This window comes from Dipodomys spectabilis, unplaced genomic scaffold (assembly GCF_019054845.1).
Source record: "Dipodomys spectabilis isolate Male_0828 unplaced genomic scaffold, ASM1905484v1 ptg000547l, whole genome shotgun sequence".
Lineage (NCBI taxonomy): Eukaryota > Metazoa > Chordata > Mammalia > Rodentia > Heteromyidae > Dipodomys > Dipodomys spectabilis.
In genome coordinates this window covers 3,599,937-3,620,915 of record NW_024871224.1, presented here as the reverse complement: position 1 = coordinate 3,620,915, position 20,979 = coordinate 3,599,937, and the positions used below count along the sequence as shown (strand labels likewise).

General features: G+C 34.5%; 1 pseudogene; it reads left to right on the top strand.

Moving 5' to 3' along the window:
• The first annotated feature begins 423 nt into the window (after positions 1–423).
• On the top strand, positions 424–523 carry LOC122099934 (annotated as a pseudogene).
• Positions 524–20,979: the final 20,456 nt, after the last annotated feature.

Sequence of the window (20,979 nt, the reverse complement as noted above, 5' to 3'; positions counted from 1 at the left end):
GGAAGAAGGATAAAGGGTCAGGAAGACATTTGTGCCACTGAGACCTCATTTAGGAGATTTTAAGCTGCAGAAGTTTAAAAATAGCTCTTAAGAAAGGCTTACTTTGAATCCATTAGCTCCACAAAGCTAACTCAGTTGATAAATAAGTACTTGAAAAGCCATCACCTTTGGACTTAGGTGTAAAGGTTTCAAAGTATGATCAAATTTAAAATGAAAATGACAAAATAGTTATTGACAAAAAATTGCAAATGTGAACAATCGACCATACAATAAAAGTTTTTTCCACTATGCACAGAATTTTAGAGAAATAAGATCAATAGCATTTTTAGGAACAATAAGGGTTCCTTGTTACAAATAGGCAACCATGGATATATGCCTGTATAAATATTGTATCATTACGTACTTAAATTTAGAGGATACTACATGCTTCAGCAGCAGGTCTATCCAAATTACAACAATACAGAGATTAAAATGGTACTTGCACAAGGATGGTATGAAAATTTGTGAAGTATTCCATATTTTTCATTCTTCAAATGCAAGAAATGAAAAACAGTTATTAAAAAGTTGATTACAAAAATACAAGTGTAACAATACATGTAATTCATAGAATTAAAGGTTAGTTTGACATCAGTATATTAAATCTTCACCTTAGAAAGGCCCTTACATAGCATAAACTTTATAAAACTTGAAATTAGATAACATTTTCATTTTATCCCAAAGAAATAAAATTTAAACCATGGTCATAGGGGGTTCCCGGAAGATGGTGGAGGAGAAGCTGTAGGCTAAACAAGCTCTCGCATAGAAAGCAGTTTTAGAGTTCCAGTGAACAGTCCTAAGCCAGAGAATCACACCAAGTGTGCCATCACTATACACAGAGTTAGGACAGAGAGGGAAAATCCAGGCAAGGAGACAGATCTGAGCACTTGCCAGCAGCCTCGGTAGCAGCGTTGGCCATAGCCGCCATCCTGTAACACAGAGAATGCAGGACAAAGGAGCCAGACACGGTGGACAAGCAGATTCTACTCAACACCAGCAAGAACTGAAAAGGAGCAGACATCTTCATCTTGCAGTTCGCAGACCAGAGACCACCCAGGAACCAAGACTCGGCGGGAGTAGAAGCCAAATGTCCTCACTCCTTCTCAGAGAGCAGAGGAGAGAAGGCCACCCCTCACCCCCAACTACCGGACATCTCCATCTTGGGTACTGACAAAGCTCGGTGGAGCTGCTAGCTCCAACTAAGGCCTTGGAAGAAAACTAGAGTCATTTAGCAGGTCACAAGAACCTAAACTGACCTGCCAGAGAGCTCCACCCAGGGAAAAATCACCCAGCTCAGGTGCAAGCCCCAAGAGTGGCTTTCTTCACTGGGTAATCAGAGCCAGAGTCTGCCTCTCCCTTTAGCAGCCTTGACAATCAATTGAAATTCAGTAAACATAAACCTGGAGAGTGGCTCCAGGCTGGGCTCTCTGAGTTTCTCACAAGCTACCTCCTGGGAAAAGCTACTGTTTGCTGAAAGGCCTCAACTCTACCCAGAACCTAGCCTCATCACAGCATCTCCAAACTTGAGGAAAAAGCCATCTCCTTCTTTTGTGTTAATCAAAGCAGATCTCCTTCCCATTGAACTAACCTGAGTGGAGGATCACAAAATCCTGGGTAAAGTAGAACATTTTTCTGCCTGTTCAAACAAACTGACTTAAGAAACCAACCAAGCCATAGGAAAATCTAACACCACAAGCAGACCAGAGACTCCAACAAGAGGCTGGTTACAGACACAAGGGAGATACAGGATTTTTCCCACCACTCCCAAAAAAATTAAAGAACTATTTTTTTTTGTACATTTTATTAAAAAAATTTTTTTCTAAAACGTTTTTCTTTTAATTTTTACCTTTTTTGAAAAAAAAGTTTCCTAGTAACTATTTTCCCCTCTTATAATTTTTATTTCAGTGGTATATGTGTGTGTGCGTTATTCTTCTTTTTTTCTTAATTTTTTTTTGTTTTTTTATTTTGCTCTATTGAACTTCTGATCTTTATTCTTTCTTTCTTATTCTTTTCACCTTTACTTCTCTTTTGTTCTTTTTTATGTGACTTAATTGTTTTTCTGCACATTCTCAGATATACACATAGTCGATTATTAGACCTTATCCTCCATGTGTACACACTTAATCCACAAATTTATTACTCAGTTCAAAACCTCTTAGACTTAAACTCCTTAATAGCATTACTACCTATTTATACCTATGTAATATTTTAAGTATTTTTATTTTTAAGTTTTTCACATCTCCTTTATATCCCTCCCCTTCTGCATTATATGCACGTTCTTCTCTGAATATTTTGTTTTCGATTCTGCATAATATTTTTAATTTTTACTTTTCTATTTTTTCTGGTCTCTTTTTCCCCCTTTCTCTTTTCTTTTTTCTCTCTCTACTTTCATCCTATCCAACCTATTTCCTGCTTTGAGATTAAGACTTAGTTAAGTTAAATCTCCCTGTGCCTTCCCACATCTCTCTATTCCTATTTTTTACCCACATCTCTCCCTCAACCTAATAATTTCTGGTTTGCCAAATTCGGATTTGCAGTTTGTAGCCCATTAATATATAGTTGTTTGACATTGAATAGATGTTCTATTGAACTATATTGTATCTGCAGACTATTGACTGGGCAAATATAGACTTTGGTTGATGCTTGCCTTAAGATAGTGTTCAAGCAAAAAACTGGTGTTATTTTCATCCCAAATAGGCAGAGTAAGCAGGAAAAACAAAAGAAAAATGTCAAGTCCGGGTATCTCAACTCCCACTCATGATAATCAGGGGACAGAACAGATAATGAATAATCCAGAGGAGAGTTCCCAAATAGCTCTACAAACACTGCTGGCAAACATAATAAATGAAAAGATTGAAAACATACAAAGGAATCTGTATGAGCATGATAGGGAGAGAAGGAAGCAAACAAAAGATCAATGTAGGCAAACAAAAGGTCAATACAGGAAAAGATTGAAAACCTACAAAGGACTGTGTATGAGCATGATAGGGAGAGAGAGGAGGCAAACCAAAGGTTTATAAAGGAATATCCTGAGCGTGAGGAAGCTACTCAAAAACGGATACAGGATTTGCGTGAACAGCTTGAGAATACTCAAAGAGAAAGGCAGGAATGGCATGAGCAGGTTGAGAACACTCAAAGAGAACTACAGGAATGGCGTGAACGTGAGGAAGCTAAGTGAAGAGTAATACAGGAATTGAGAGAGCAGGATGAGGATACACAATGATCACTAAAGGTATTCATGGAATCCAGTAACAAACAGCTGAAGTAATTAAGGGAGACCACAAAGAGAATGCTGAATGGAACCCAACAGAAGAAATGGGAATCTAAGCAAACCATAACCAAACAACTAATTTACTTGAGAATAAACACTGAACACCAAATTAAGGAAGTAAAGAAGTTTATACAAGATCTAAAACAAAGCTTCAATAAAGCATTTGAAGCCATCAAAGCTGTCCAATTAGAAGGAAAAGAAATTTTAAAAAAGTGGAAACTCTTGACAGCAGGTTAGACCATGTAGAAGATCCAAACTCGGGGATTGAAGACAGCCTAAATATTATAGAGAAAGAACATACAACCATCCAAGTCAAGTCTATGAAATATGACAGATCTATCCAAAAGTTGGAAGACAGCATCAGAAGGCCTAATCTAAGGATAATGGGTGTAGAGGAGCACCTAGAAACAGAAGAAGTAAATCGTCTAGGAAATTGGTTTAACAGAATCCTAGCAGAGAACTTCCCAAACATGGAAAAAGATAGGCCTATTCAGATACAAGAAGCTTTTAGAACTCCAAATAGACCAGACAGGAACAGGACATCCCACCGTCACATTATAATCCGCACAGGATGAATTCAGACCAAGGAAAAGATCCTTAAACATTTGAAGGAGAAAAGATTAATCACCTAAAAAAGCAAACCAATTAAAATCACCTCAGATTTCTCAGCAGAGATAATCAAAGCAAGAAGATCCTGGAATGATGTATGCCATGCCTTAAAAACAAACAGCAATCAACCAAGAATACTGTACCCAGCTAAACTCTCCTTCATAACTGAAGGCCAAATAAAAACCTTCCATAGCAAAGAAAAATTGAAACAATACATCTCCACCAAACCAGCCCTACAAAAGATTCTTAAAGACGTCCTACACATAGAAACCCAACAAGACCACAATAAAGGCCAATAAAATGCACCCAAACTGAGAATCCAAGAACATAGGAAGAACCCAGTTTTTGTAGCCCCCAAGAAGGTAGATAACATGACAGGAGCTCCCAAATTCCTCTCAGTCCTATCTCTCAACATTAACATACATAATTATCCAATTAAGCGACATGGACTGTACAGTAGGATTAAAAACAAGATCCTTCTATCTGATGTCTTCAGGAGTCACATCTTGCCAGTAAATACAAACACATTTTAAGTGTTAAAAGCTGGAACAAAATCTACCAAGCAAACGGCCCCCATAAACAGTCGGGAGTTGCAATCCTAATATCAGATAAAATAGTCTTCAAATTAAAATTCGTGAGAACAGATAAAGAAGGTCGCTACATAATAATTAAGGGATTTCTCCTTCAGGAGGATATTACAATTTTAAATATCTATTCGCCAAACAACGGAGCACCAAAATTTATACAAGAAACATTCCTTTCCCTCAAATCCCACAGAGATCCAAAGACATTAATTGTTGGAGATTTTAATACACCACTCTCCCCTCTAAATAGATCAACTCGGAAAAAACCCAACAGAGAAACGCAGATGTAAACAACTGTATAGATCAAGTAGATTTAACAGACATCTACGGAATATTTCACTCAGCAGCATCACAATACAAGTTTTTCTCAGAAGCACATGGAACATTTTCTAAAGTAGACCACATATATGCCACAATGCAAACTTGTCAAAATTGAGAAACATTGAAGTTATACCTTGCATTCTCTCTGACCACAAGGGAATAAAATTAGAACTCAACACCAAAAGCCACCAAATAAACTCCTGTAACACATGGAGCCTGAACAACACACTGCTGAATCATGAGTGGGTCATGGAAGAGATTAGAAAGGAAATTCAAATGTTCATGCAATTCAACAAAAATGAGCACACAAATTACCAGCTCCTCTGGGACAAGCAAAAGCAGTACTCAGAGGCAAGTTTATAGCTCTGAGATCCTATATCAACAAATTGGAGAGATCTGAAACCAACAATTTAATGAGACATCTGAACCTCCTTGAAAAAGAGCAGCAAGATATACCCCAATATAATAGATGGAAAGAAATAATTATTTTAATTAATTCATTTTAATTAAAATTAAATCAGAATTAAATGAATTAGAATCCAATAAAACTATAGAAAGAATCAACAAAACAAAGAATTGGTTCTTGGAAAAAATTAACAAAATTGACAGACCCTTAGCAAATCTTATCACAAAAAGAAGAGAACACACCCAAATAAATAAACTCAGAGATGAGAATGGAAACATCACCACAGAAACAACCAAGATTCAGAATATTATAACGGAATAATTCGCAAAACTTTATGCTAATAAGTTTGAGAACTTGGCAGAAATGGACTTTTTCCTAGCAAATATTGACGTGCCAATACTAAACCAAGATGAGTTAAACCATCTTAACTGGAGCTTATCAAGCATTGAAATAGAAACAGCAATAAGAGACCTCTCACCTAAGAAAAGTCCAGGTCCAGATGGTTTACAGCAGAATTCTACAAGGCCTTTAAACGCAGAGCTCACACCAATACTACTCCAACTCTTCAATGAAATTGAAAGAGAAAGTTCACTACCGAACACATTCTATGAAGCCATCATCACCCTCACCCAAAACCAGGCAGGGACTCATCAAAGAAAGAGAACTATAGACCCATTTTTTTTTTTGATGAACATTGATGAAAAACTTCTCAACAAAATTATGGCCAATCGTCTTCAACAATGCATCCAGAAAATCATTCAACATGATCAAACAGGATTCATTTCAGTTATGCAAATCAATTAATATAATTCCTCACATCAAGAGAAGCAAGGATAAGAACCACATGGTTATCTCAATATATGCAGAAAAAGCATTTGACAAGATCCATCACCCCTTTATAATGAAGGTTCTGGAAAAATTAGGAATCCATGGAACATTCCTCAATAGAATAAAGGTTATATATGACAAACATACAGCCAGCATTATACTTAATGGTGAAAAACTAAAGACATTTCCTCTTAACTCAGGAACAAGACAAGGATGTCGACTATCGCCAATTCTCTCAATCTTGTATTAGAATCCCTATCTACAGCAATAAGACAGGATGCAAACATAAAGGTGATCCAAATAGGGAAAAAAGAAATAAAACTCTCCCTCTTTGCAGATGACATGATCTTGTATTTAACGAATCCCATAGACTCCACTCCCAAATTACTCAAGTTGATTCAAAACTTTGGCAAAGTAGCGGGGTATAAAATTAACCCCCAAAAATCAATGGTTTTTCTGTATGGCAACAATAAGTCAAGTGTTGGTGAAATTAGGAAAGCAACTCCATTTGTAATAGCCCCACAAAAAATAAAATACCTTGGAATTAACTTAACCAAAAAGTGAAGGACCTTTATGATCAAAACTGTAAAAACTTGACAAAGGATATCAAAACAGAACATAGAAAATGACACAAACTCCCATGCTCCTGGATTGGAAAAATCAACATCGTGAAAATGGCAATACTTCCCAAGGCTATCTATAAATTCAGTGCAATACCTATCAAAATTCCAAACTCAGTCTTCAAGAAAATAGAAGAGGCAATTCAAAAATTCATATGGAATAATAAAAGACCCCGAATAGCACAAACACTCCTCAATTGAAAGAAAACTGCTGGAGGAATACAAATACCAAATTTCAAACTCTACTATAAAGCCATAGTAATCAAAACAGCATGGTACTGACACAAGAACAGATCTCTGGACCAATGGAATAGAATTGAAAACCCAGAAATGAACCTACAGACCTATAGCCATCTAATCTTCAATAAGGGAGCTAAAACAATAGTATGGAAGAAAGACAGCCTTTTCAGTAAATGGTGCTAGCAAAATTGGTTAACTAATTTTAGAAAACTAAAGCTAGATCCTTATATGTCACTCTGCACCAGAAGCAACTCCAAATGGATCAAAGACCTCAGAGTCAAAGCAGACACTCTGAAAACATTACAGTATGGAATAGGAGAAAACCTAGGTCTCCTTGGTGCAGTCTGAAATTTTCTTAATAGAGACCCAGAAACACAACAATCAAAGAAAGTTTGGACAAATGGGATTGCATGAAGTTGCAGAGCTTCTGCATGGCAAAGGACATAGCTAGCAAGTTCAATAGAAAGCCCACAGATTGGGAGAAGATCTTCACTAGCCATACAAGGGACAAGGGTCTCATATCTAAAATATACTTGGAACTCAAAAACTCAACCCCCCAACAACAAATCCTCAAAGAAACAACTGCCCAATAAATAAGTGGGCTAAAGACTTAAACAGAAACTTCTCTGAAGAAGAAAGAAGGATTGCCAACAGACACATGAAGAAATGCTCAACCTCCCTAGCAATAAAAGAAATGAAAATCGAAACAACATTCAGATACCACCTCACTCCAATTAGAATGGCAAAAATCAAGAACTCTAAAAACAACAGATGCTGGAGGGGATGTTGGTGGGAGTGTAAACTTGTTCAAACCCGTTAGAAACCGGTATGGAGGTTCCTCAAAAGACTCCACATAGAGCTCCCCTATGACCAGCAATCCCACTTTTGGGCATTTACCCAAATGTTTACAAACAAGACCACACTAAATCTACCAGCCCAACTATGTTTATTGCAGCATTATTTATTATAACTAACTTATGGAACCAACCCAGATGCTCCTCAGTAGATGAATGGATTAAGAAAATGTGGTATATATATATACAATGGAATTCTATGCCTCCATCAGAAAGAATGACATTGCCCCATTTGTTAGGAAATGGAAACACTTGGAAAAAATTATATTAAATGAAGTAAGCCAAGCCCAAAGAAACATAGGTCCCATGGTTTCGCTTATTTGCAATATCTAGTATATGTCTGAGTCAAGCAGAAAAGGTCAGATAAGGTGATGTTAGGGAAATGAACCCTAATATATGTATTCAAATGTTTTTTTTCTTTCTTGCGATTGTTTCTAACGCATTTATGAGATTATTTGTTTGTTGCTTTATATGTCCCTCCCCCACAGTATAACCCCTGCTTTCACTGTATTTGATGTCGTTATAATTTGAGGAGGGGAAGGGGGAAAAAAAGTCGTTTAAATAAGGATACAGATGGACCCTTTTCAACAATGAGAAGTACTAGTTGTTATGTCGAAAATGAACTTTACAACTTTGGTGCGGGGGGGGGGGGGGGGGGGGGAGGGGCGGGGGTGGCGGCGAAGATTGGGTGGGGCGGAGGAGGAAGGATGGGAAGGGATGGGAAGGTATATAAAAATGTTTTTTCTTTCATGTGGTTGTTTCTATCACATTCATAAAATTATTTGTTTGTTTCTTTGTATGTCCCTACCCCACGGTCTAACCCCTGCTTTCAGTGTATTAGATGTTGGGATAATTTGTGAAGGGGAAGGGAAAAAACAAATCATTTAAATAGGGATACAGGTGGACCCTTGCAACAACGATATGTACAAGTTATTTTGTTGAAAAATGAACTTTACAATTTTGGCCTGGTGGAGGGGAGGAGGGGGTAGTGGGTAGGGGGAGAATAGGCGGAGGTGAGGGGTTGGGGGTGAAAGATGGGAAGGGATGGGAAGGGGAAACAAAGGAGGAGGCAACAATTCTTGATAAGAAATGTACTCATTATATTGCCCATGTAATTGTAACTCTTTTGTATGGTATTTTCACAATTAAAAAAATTGTAATTGTTAAAAAAATAAAAAAAGAAAAAAAAGAAAAAAGAAATAAAATAATATAAGGACCTAGGAAAAAGGAATCTTAAACTTTTTCTATATGGAATGTAATCTGAAAGGACACATTTATTAATGAAGGTATATATTATATAACAATGTAGACTTCAAAGTATTATATCTAGAAGACAATGAAATAGATTATGGAGTTTATACAAACATAGATACTTTTTGTAGACAAGCACCAGGAATATCTTTAGTTTCTATACTATTCATTTCAACCGATAAGTTAAAATTAAAAAAATCACATGCTCTGCAGAAATCATTATAGATGCATACAAACAACTCTTGAATACATGTTGACATCAAAGTCAGGCAATTCACGTGGAAGAATACTATGGAATCCATGAATTTTTAAATTAAGATATTGCTGTTGCTTTGTATATGAAAATATTTTATAGGAACACAAAGTATGGACTGGCACTTTTGAAATTTAAGAAACTTAACCAAACCATTTCTACATAGGAGAACAATATGTACAGCCATCCACAACTTCAAAGAGGTAGTGATACATACTTATCCTTTTGGCAATATCAAATGCAGTTTATTCCAAGTTGTTCTTCAGACCTGGTTTGATATAATGGTTGAACAGAAGGAGATACAGCATATCTTCGCTATTTCTATTCCCAGCAGCAATATGCAAGGTTGTCAAGAGGCCTTTAGTTTGGGGATTGGTATCTGCATCATGATGAAGTAAGAACGAATCCATTCTGGTGTTATTCCAAATATAAGCACTGTGCAGGGGTGCCAAGCCATTCAGAGTTATTGCATGAATATCTGCCTTGAGCTACCAACTCATGGACAATGCCTAAATGTCCACTCTTGGGTTCCCGATGAAGAGGGGTATACTTACCTCATCCCTAGTATACATATGAGTGCACTTTTTGGAAAGTAGTCTCGGCACTGTAGTAAGGCGATTAATTTCAGCATACCAAAGAAGAAATTTGCATGGATTCTTCTCCGTTATTTTCTTGCAATTGATACCATTCCTCACGTTTTCACCTCGTTCCTTGTCTTCATCAGAATTGCCTAACCAGAGACTTTGAGTACCAGTGGGAATGAGATGCCCATGTATTTCCCCAATAGTTCACGTTTGTTGAAATGGTCAGAAAAATCCAGTTAATTTTCTGCATATGTTTTTTCACCATGATTTATTTTCTCTTTTTCCATTTTTACTATACTAAATTATTCTAACTGGAGAGTAGTGAATTGATAGAGAGCAGAGGAAAGATTTTCCTCCGTATTCAAATGCATAGACTGAAAATGAGGACCAGTGGTGTCTTCATGTGCAGCTTATTCTAGGAAGGAGAAAATAGGAAACAATGCCTTCTACGTAAAATATTTGGGAAATACCATGATATAGTTTAAGAGAACTTACTATACAATATATGAACTTTAAGAGCATTCTAATAGATGCATTATTTATTGGTACCCAACATTAGAAAAAAATGTATAATACAGTAGTAAAATAGAAGTCCTTTGCATGACTATTTAAATTCCTTGTTTTTTTAAAGACACTTGTTTTCATCTAAAAAAGTAATCCTATCTATTGTCTTCAAGTAATTTTGATGATTGAAGATGCTTAATGAGAAGTCAAAATGTATTAGTATTCCTTTGATATCAATTAAATTTCATTTTTCTTCTTGGAGAATATAATGATCAAAGCAATATTTCAGAATCAGCAAGCAAGAGTTCAGCATCATGCTTCCAGTGCAAGTGGATCACCAGTAAATGATCCTCAATACCATTTTCCACAAAGTTTTTTCATAGATACAATCTGTCTGCCTTCTCTAGCTGCTTTCCTATCCTGGACCTTTTCTTTCATTGTGCAGGAAAAGTGTGATTCAACTGATTTCAGTCATATTTGTTCCTAGAATTATCAAGGATTTAGATTCTTTTTTTTAAATTAGTTGTGGAGCCTGAACTCTGGGCTTCGGCACCGTCCTTGAGTTCTTCAAATCAAGGCAAGCGCTCTACCACTTGAGCCACAGAATCACTTCTGTGGTTCTGTTTATGTGGTGCTGATTTGGGAAATGGTAGAGCAGAAAGTGAAATGATGCAACCAAATATATAAAAGCAAAATAAATTAGGACAATTATGGAGCAACCATATTGTCTATGAAAATCATGAAAGAGAGAGAAGAGAGATACAGATGTGCAATGACCTAGCTAACCACAAAATCAATGTTTCTGATCTATATACAGAGCAAACAAATTTATTTTTTATTTGTTAAAAGAGATGGAAATAGAATTTATGAATTTACTTGAAATTAGTACATACATTTTTAGTCGCCTACATAAAGAGACATAGCTTTGACCAAATTACAGACAAGAATCTTAATCCTTGGGCTGGGAAGTTGGCTAAGTGGTAGAGTGATTTCCTTGTAGCTTACTACACTGTGGACACTACTTTCCAAAAAGGCCACTCATATGAATACTAGGGATGAGGATGAGTATAGCCCTCTTCATCGGGAAGCCTAGAGTGGACACTTAGACATTGTCCATGAGTTAGTAGCTCAAGGCAGATATTCATGCAATAAATCTGAATGGCTGGACACCCCTGCACAGTGCTTATATGGGAAACATATTGCAGCTCACACACACACACACACACACACACACACACACACACACACACACACACCATCAGATTTCTTCTTAAGTAATTTTTGTGTATGGTCTTAAGAAGAAATTTACATTACTAACTTAAATTTCTGACAGAACAATATACTCACTGTAAATCTTGCTTCTATACTCTCAGTATTAAATTGCTACCTAAGTATGTGCAATAGATAAGTATAAGAAAAAGTAGGAGCCACACTAGTGTCTCATGTCTTTATTCCTAGCTAATCAGATAGACGAAATCTGATGTTTGTGGTTTGAAACCAGACCAAGAAAAATAGTCCATTAGATTCTGGTTTGAAAGTAACCAGCAAAAGCTAGAAATGGAGCTGTGTTATAAGCAATAAAATGCTAGCCTTGAGAAAACTAAAACAAAAAATCACAAATTCTGGGACAGAGCTAGACCCTGAGTTCAAGCTATAGTATTAGTATTTAACTAATGAAGGAATGAATTAGTTAATTACCTAAAATAAAATAAGTGGTCACATGTGGAGGGGCAGGTAAAATGTAACAACCCTGGTGACTGGAATATGTATTATTTTGGAATAAGGCAAATTATCATTTGTCCTAATCACTAATATTTTATTTGAAATTTTTTGTACAAAAACCCCTGAATTTGGCATGTGTATATATGTGTACATGTGCACACATGTGTGTTTAAGTGTGTGTGTGTGTGTGTGTGTGTGTGTGTGTGTGTGTGTGTGTGTGTGCTGTTGCAATGTTGCTTGCCAATTTGAACAGGATGAGGCTGAAAAGAGCTGTGTTGCAATGCTTTTAATTTATCAGTGTTCTGTCCTGTCATTTCAGTGGAACCACCCTTCTGTACATTTTATTTGTTAATAACATCATCATAATCAAAGCATTTACAACATTAAGTTAGATAAAAGAGATAATTTTCAGCGCTTAGTATATATTAGTTAAAAAGATACACATATAATTGGGTAGTAAGTTATTACTGTAAGAAGATTGTCAGTTCAAAATATGTATTTGACCTCTTAAATTGCTTATATTTTTAAGAAATACTCATGGAGTGATTTTGACCAACTTGAACAAATAGGTATTACTCTCTGGTTATTTCTGTGAAACGCAAGGTGGATAAAATCTTTCTGGATTTCTGTTGATAATAACTTTCTTTGTAATATCGTATCTATTCACACTAAGATAATAAACCCTGTATTTTTAAGATTTGTATATCCCATCATATTGACTGAAAATCAGTATTGTGGCTATTCTTGTTAGATATATATTTCAAAAAAAAACAAACAAAAACATGTGTCACCTCCAGATTGTGGATGCATTTGAAGTTTGTACATACAAAGGTTTCTTCATTAATAGTTCTTTTGTGGGAGTAACTATCACAACTTTAACAGATAAGGCTTTTAGAATATCTTTTCCAATATAAATAACATCCAAGATCTAGTCTTGCAATTTCTGAAAACCATTTAAATATTTTACTATTATTTTAGTTCATTGACTGTACAGCTAAAGACATTTCTGAAATAAATATTGTTAAGATCTGAAAATGTAAGTGGGTATATAGGCTTTTTATGCATCATTTTAGGAAAAGACAGTTTTTATGAAACTAAAAGAAACAGAATAAAAGAATGTAAGTGAATTGGGTAACCTAATTATTAGTATAATTTTGTTTTCAATTAGCACAGTCCTTTGAATGTAGATGATGCAGTTAAATTGTTTTTTGTCTCACTGTGCTTCAGTTATTTTTAGATTATTTGCAGTTATAAGAATGAATTTGTAGTTTAAATAAAGGTGTTTTAAAATGATTAGGATTAATCTTGTGTTTTGTATTCTACTCCCATGTAAATGAGTTATTATCAAGTGTTAATAGTTTATAATTGAATCTTCAGTATCATAAGAAATTTTGAAAAAATTTGGTAGTGTTGATGTCTTTTTTTCGGAGGAATCCGGTAGTGGGGCCTGAACTCTGGGCACTGTCCCTCAGCTCTTCAGCTCAATTCTACCGCTCTACCACTTGAGACACAGCGTCACTTCCAGCTTTTTTCTTTTTGCTTATGTGGTTTTGAGGAATCGAACACAGGGCCTCATGCATGAAAGGCAAGCGCTCTACCACTAAGCCACCTTCCCAGCCCTTCATGTCTTTTTAAACCAATAGTATTCACAAAATGGAGAGTCTTTAATTCATACTTAGGCCTTGGTGTCTATTATTTTTAACCTCTCATTCCTAACATTAATGATAGGTTAGAGTGCATTTTTGGTTATAGCAAAGATAAAATATTTATCTAGGGTCAAAGGTGATTTTTATATCTGTCTTGCTTTAATAGCATTTTAAAGTAGTACCTTTCTCTCAAAATGTTGGGTATAAAAAGCAATCAAAATACTTCTAATGGTAAACAACTTAGTTGAGCTACAATGTGGAAAAGATTGGTCCATAAGACCTGCTGTCTGTTTCCATCAGGAATTAAGGAGGTTATTTTCAGTAAGACAGTGTTAAACAGAGATAGGGTCCCCATGCAGTTCAGTGTTTAGTGAAGGGTTAAAATATGATTTCTACTATTTTGAGCTAGAAATCAAGAATGTTATACTTTAGCACTTCTTTTCACCAGGGAGGTATGCATTGATTATGAACTTTGAGTACTCATATTACAGTTCCCTATTTTCTAACAAAGATAAAGTGAAATATTATGAGGGTACACAATAATTCTGGGAAAATTTCCTAGAATTTGTAGACTAAGTGCTGGAATTTTAGTCATAAAATAGAATGAGGTTAATTGATACAGTGGGAGATGAACCTCAGCCTAACACTTACCATGTGTGCAATGTTGTACTAGTAATTCCAACTTTGAAGACTGCAATATCATCAACTGAGAATTAAAAATGTAAGGAGCTCCATTTTATGGAATTATTGTGAGGATTAAATTATAAACCATAGGTAAAGTACTTGGAAAAACAATCAATTAACGTTTGGCACATTCTACCTGTTATGTTATCATGTGATGAAATCTAGCATTTTTACTGTGATATTATATGTGCAATGTGATGTATTGATATTCATTGCATTGGTCAATTTTCTGTCACTATGAGGAAAATAGCTGCAAAGAAAATTTCTGAGGTGGAAACTATTATATTGACTCATGGTTTAAGAGAACGCAGTTTAAGATCAAATGTCTCCCTTGTTTTTAATCATGTGTTTATTATCTTAACTAGTTGTACACCGGAATTTCCATTCAATAAATGAATTTTTTAAGTATAATGGATCTTTATATAACTTTTCCTACGCTTCCAAACCTCACCCCACTTTAATTTTTTCTAGTTTCATATTATTTCCATTGAATATAATGTCTTCACTGTTACTCCATAACTCTCTTTATTCCTTCCATTTGACTTCCCCTCACATCTTCCAAGTGATAGTTTTCTGGTATTCATTTTTTTGGATTAAAATTCAATTTTATAAGAAATTACACCTTTTAAATATTGCTCTGAAAAATGAAAGCTTTGGTTAATACGTTGTTTAACTTGCATAAAATTCTGGCTTCCCAATACGCAACAGAACATGGATCCTTTGTGTGTCTGGCTCTGACTTCGTTTACTTAAGATATTTTTAGATCTATCCATTTCTTTGCAAATGATGGATAGGTCCAATAAAATTGTGTATATATGACACAATTTCTCCAATCATCCTTCCGCCAAAGGGCATCATGGCTGTTTCCATAACTTGGCTATGGTGAATAGTGCACTAATGAAGATGGTTGTGAAAGTGATTTTACTGTAACCTTTTGGAAGAATTCATCACTATCTTTCTGGGAGCAATCCTCTAGCCAGTTTTCCAGAATAAGCACATCCTTCCCTTCATCTCCATCACAACGTATTGCAAGTCCTCAAAAACAAACTACCCCATACAAGTCTCAATAAGCTAAAACCACACTGTGCCCATATTCTTTCAATACATTTTTAATAATTACATAAATTTAGTGATAACCTTCTATGGACTTTCTTAATGTGGGAATGAGAGACATAAAAACAGAGTAAAAGTAAGAAATATGCATTTTAATTAGCTATTATCATATTTAAAATCTTTTTCAGCTCTATTCATAGCCTCACTTACAATTATTTTAATTTTTATTTGATTACTTCATCTATCTCCTAAATTATAACAAGTGAATTAAATACAGACAAGAGAAGGAGAAAAGTAAAGTGTCCTAAGTCAAGTTTCTTTTTAATCCATCTAATAGTTTGGACCAAAAGTCGGTGAAAATGGGAAAAAAATAAAATAGAAAATAGAGCATTGTATATACCTGTTACAATGTAAGGGTATTTTAATAATAATATGATAATTAGTTCCCAAAGAAATAAGAGAAAGAATAGCTAAACTCTAAAGGGAAAAAATGAAGAGAGAAAAGAAGCAAAGTAAAACTTTTATCAATAACAAACACAAGAGTTTGGAACTGGAAAGGTAGTGGGAATATTGTAAGTAACAATAAAAATTGCTAGCGTGGATAGAATATGAATCACATTTTATCATATATAATTTTGATAAAACATACTAGGAATGAAAGTTTCAAAGTCATGATTTAAAACACTATTTGGATTACAACTAGGCAGTATAGCTCAGTGGTAAAACATTGGCCTAGCATGTGTGAAGCAATGGTGTGACCTCCCAAAAATTACAAAGTACACACACAATAACCACATAAACACACACATACACACCACATACACATATTTGGAATAAAGATGTTATCATATTAAATGGAGGAAATTATCACAAATAGTAAAAGTATGTTATATGAAATCATAATATTGCTCATACTATTTAAAAGTTTAGTACAAATAAAATAATCAAAATATACTTGTATTTTAATAGCTTAAGTAAATTGAAAATTAATAGAAGAAATGAGAACCTTTGCAAATAAGTTTAAATAATAAACATTTTGAAATATGTGTCCTTTTATTTTGAAAAAAGATTGTTACTGGTGTTTTAACTCAAGATTTAGAATATGATAGCGAGGTGCTATATATAACACTAGCGATGACTATATCTCTAATCATTTCACTCTGAATAGTTTTATAATAAGGTCACAGAGTTTCTCAGTATCTCCCAAATTACAAACTCTATTTACACTTCCCACCATAGCTAGAAAATGGATGCCACAAATCACCATGCCGAGCTCAAACTTTTTTTTTAATTCAAGTAAAAATATTTCCAAAAAGTGACCAAGTAATGAAGCCTTTCTTAATAAAGTATGTGCTTCTTGAAAATAGAGTAAGTATTTTTTACCTGGACAAATATGTTTATAAGTTAAGAAAATAAATTTATTTAACATCATTAACCATATAAAATTTAAGAAAACAATTTTAAAATAGTCACATATTAAATATTATAAAAGCAAAATATATGTGTCTGAATAATTTACATGTGTAAAAATAATGCAAAAATAAACTAATTCTACAACTCTGAAAAAAATGAATTATCCTAAAGAAACAAATGAAAACATTTAAGCACAAAATTTGAACTTTAGAAAATAAAATGAAGTGTACTCTTTAGTTGACTTAATTAAGTGTAAACCCTCTGTATATCAATTTTATAATAAAAATGCATGAACAAAGAAAGCAAAAGTACCCATTGATCAGTAGCAACAGCAAAAGCATCAGTAGTTCTTGTTTTGTGTGTACAAAAATATCGATGGATGATAAGCTCTACATAGGAGAATGATTTGTATAATACTGCGATCATTTTAGCAAGTAAGATTTCAAGTCTTCAAAAGGTCAAAGAGAATTGTATATGATCCAACCATTACACTTCTATGTATGTATTAAAGAGAAGTAAAAAATTTGTTTGGACAGGGAATGTAGTTCATTGACAGTGCACTTGAGTAGTATGTGTGAGACTCTGGAAATAATCCCTAAAAACAAATTTGAAAAGACACACTATAGAGGATGTATGCTGTACAAATTCCTGTAAGTGAATTTTATATCTATTTTAATGTCTGTTCTAAAATTTACAGCATTTCTATTTGAAGAAATGCAAGTTTGTGAAAATTAGGCTTGGAAAACCTATTATTGTACAATTTACTTCCAAAGCACTAAAATGCATACAATAAAAGATTATATATTGCATGTGAATTTCATTTCTGTTTTTTGAAACACAATAGCAATGACATATAGCTCCTACATGGTCCATCATTCTTTCCCCTCTCACTCTCCTCTGTTGTACAGCTCAAGTTGTTATCATTCAGATTTATTATGTTACAGCATTATCTAAATCTTAACTTATTCCTAAATTAATTTTAGTTGTTTCAAGTATTCTCTAAAGACATTTCTCTCTATATAATATCTGGGGTCATGTGTTTTTACAAGGTACAAAATTTGAGTGACTATCAAACATCTAGATATCTCTGTAGAATATTGGTCCACCTGCTCAATTAACTCGTATGTAAATTCAAGGAATACAGGTCAGTGAGAACAATCTTGTAAAATGGAGTAGCTTCAGCCTTCATAGTAGCTTTGAATCTTATTACCATGTTTAGTAGTGAAGACAAAATAGTTCTACTATAGCCTTGGAGCAAACCAGCCTTGGACTAATTTTTTTAATTGTTTTGAAATTACAAAGAATTGATACCATTAAGAAAATGATTTTTTTTGGAAATCAATTAAAAATGTTTATTACTTATTATAACTCAAATAACAAACAAGAGTATTTTTATACAATCATTACAAATATCATTTTATTACTATAGTAAAATAGAATAAAAGACCAGTCCCAATATATTATCATTATTCTTAATTCCTAATTATTACCTAAATATCTTAAACAAACTAAATAGTCATGTCTTTACCATAAACGTAAATATTCTATTCTTTTTACTTAACATTTTCCAGGGGCATGTATTCATGTTTCTAAGAAATGTTCACAGCAGTTAAAAGGTGCTTTTGTGAAATTAATGTGATATATTTTGTTGTTGTTTACAAGGCCTGGGCATTACCCCTAAGCCTTTTTATGCTCAAAGCCAGCATTCTACAACTTGAGGCACAGAGGTAATTCCTGTTTTTAGTGGTTAATTGGAGATAAGAATCTAACAAGTACTTTTTTTTAGGGGGGAGTGCAGTCGTTGGGCCTGGGCGCTGTCCCTCAGCTCTTCAGCTCAAGGATAGTGCTCGACCACTTGAGCCTCAGAGCAACTTCCAGCTTTTTTCTTTTTCTTATGTGGTGCTGAGGAAGCGAATCCAGGGCCTCATGCATGCAAGGCAAGCGCTCTACAACTAAGCCACCTTCCCACCCCCTAACTAGTACTTTCCTGTCTGGGCTAGTTTCGAACACAATTCTAAGATCTCATTACCCAGAACAGCTTAAATTATAGGCGTGAGTCACTGGCGCTTGGTTGGATATATTTTTTAATTTTAATTATGTTTTAAGATTTTTGTTTCACTATAATATACATCATTCTACACATAAATTCAGATTTATGTATATATGTATATATTTCTGATGACAAATAATCTCTAAAAATGTATGTCTTTCTGCATAAAATATCTATATCTATCTCTCTCTCTATATATATACATTGCTGAAGACAGACTTACTCTAAAACTTTTATGCTATTTTTTTGACCTTTTTCATTTCAAAGGTATACAGTCTATTGTTCCAAAAGTTTCCTAGAATACAATAGCTAATATTTCAATAGAATGTAGAAACTATTAATTTCAAGGGAATTTTAGATATACACATGATATTGCAGTAACATTTACAGTGTATTACTTGAAATAATTCTGTTCACACTTAAATATTTGTGTGTAGTGATGGGGAGAGAGGAAGTTAATTCATACTGGTTAGGAATTTGCAATACTTCCAAAATCTATTCCATAATTTGATATAAGCACGTAGTCAATCTACCTGTTATGGTTTAGTTTTTTTTTTGTTTCTTTATTTGTGTAAATTTTTAATATGGATGCACGCACAGTGGTAACATTAAAAATATTAATCCAGATTTTGTGGGTATTTATATTTCTCTTGGGAAAACTAATGAGCTCCAAAAAAATATCCATAAGGAGCCTTTCAATTCCAATATCACAGTTTGTCTTATAATGCTTTAAATTCTACACACTCTAAAGTGGACATAGGGTCATATTGTGGAACTTTTCTCCTCAGAGAGTGAGTACTATCCTATTGCTTAACATGGACAATGTACCTTCATACATAGACTGGGCATGTGCAAAGAAGAAGTGGTATTTGAACAATTTTCTTAGCAGTTTTTACAGATGAAATGGAAATAGAGCAACTATGAGCTCAAAAGGAATGTCCAAAGAAGACAAGGACACAAAGTAGAATGTGACAAGAAATGCTGAAGTATAATTTCAAATAATGTGCCCAGGTGTGAGGGTGTGTTCAAAGTACAGATTCAGACAATGTACTTGAATATCTTGGGGGAAAACTGCTTTAACCTATTTTGGGATAATTGTACAAGTACAAGCCCCTAACTCTGACTCTAATCAGCCACAACATCATCAACTAGGGTCTATTTTCCAACTGCAAAGTGAGAAAAAAAGGGCTCATCACAGTTAGTGTTCAGGTTGAAGCAATGGCAATCACATAACTTTTCTATAATTCTTCAATTGTTTTGAAGAATTAAAATAGGAAAAAGCCAAGTAATTATTTTGCATGTACCTAAATTAAGTGGGATGTATTCTATTGGTCTCATTTTAACTTGAAAGATATAGATTATGTCTTTTAATACTCTATCTTGGAACAATGATCTGCTGTCAGTCATTTTCTTCTCTTCCCCTTCTTTTGCCCTTCCACTTATATAATTGTTATTTAAAGAGACATACTTAAGCTTGCATTTCTAAATTCTTCAAAATTATCTGAACTACTTTATACATCTGGCAGCCTCCTTTATCTTTCACAAGGGAAATATTTTTGACACTACCAGTTTTGTCCTCTATGATATTGGATATCTTCCTGCCTAATTCAGTGCAAGATATACATGAGACTCATCCAGATATTTCAAAACTCGTACCATCATAAAATCCTATCTTACTTAGACATCATGCTTTTAGAATGTCTGGGGAAATCGCATCTCTCATTTTTGATTTTTCGCTTTTGGTTTTTTTTTTTTTTTTTTTTTTTTTTTGTCGGTTGTGGGGCTTGAACTCTGGGCCTGGGCGCTGTCCCTCAGCTCTTCAGCTCAAGGCGAGCGCTCTACCACTTGAGCTACAGCACCACTTCCGGTTTTCTGGTGGTTTATTGGAGATAGGAGTCTCATGGTCTCTCCTGCCCGGGCTGGCTTTGAACCGTGATCCTCAGATCTCAGCCTCCTGAGTAGCTAGGATTACAGGCGTGAGCCACCAGCGCCCGGCCCATCTCTCATTTTTGAATGACACTAAGTGATACTTATATGCAGTCATGTTTTA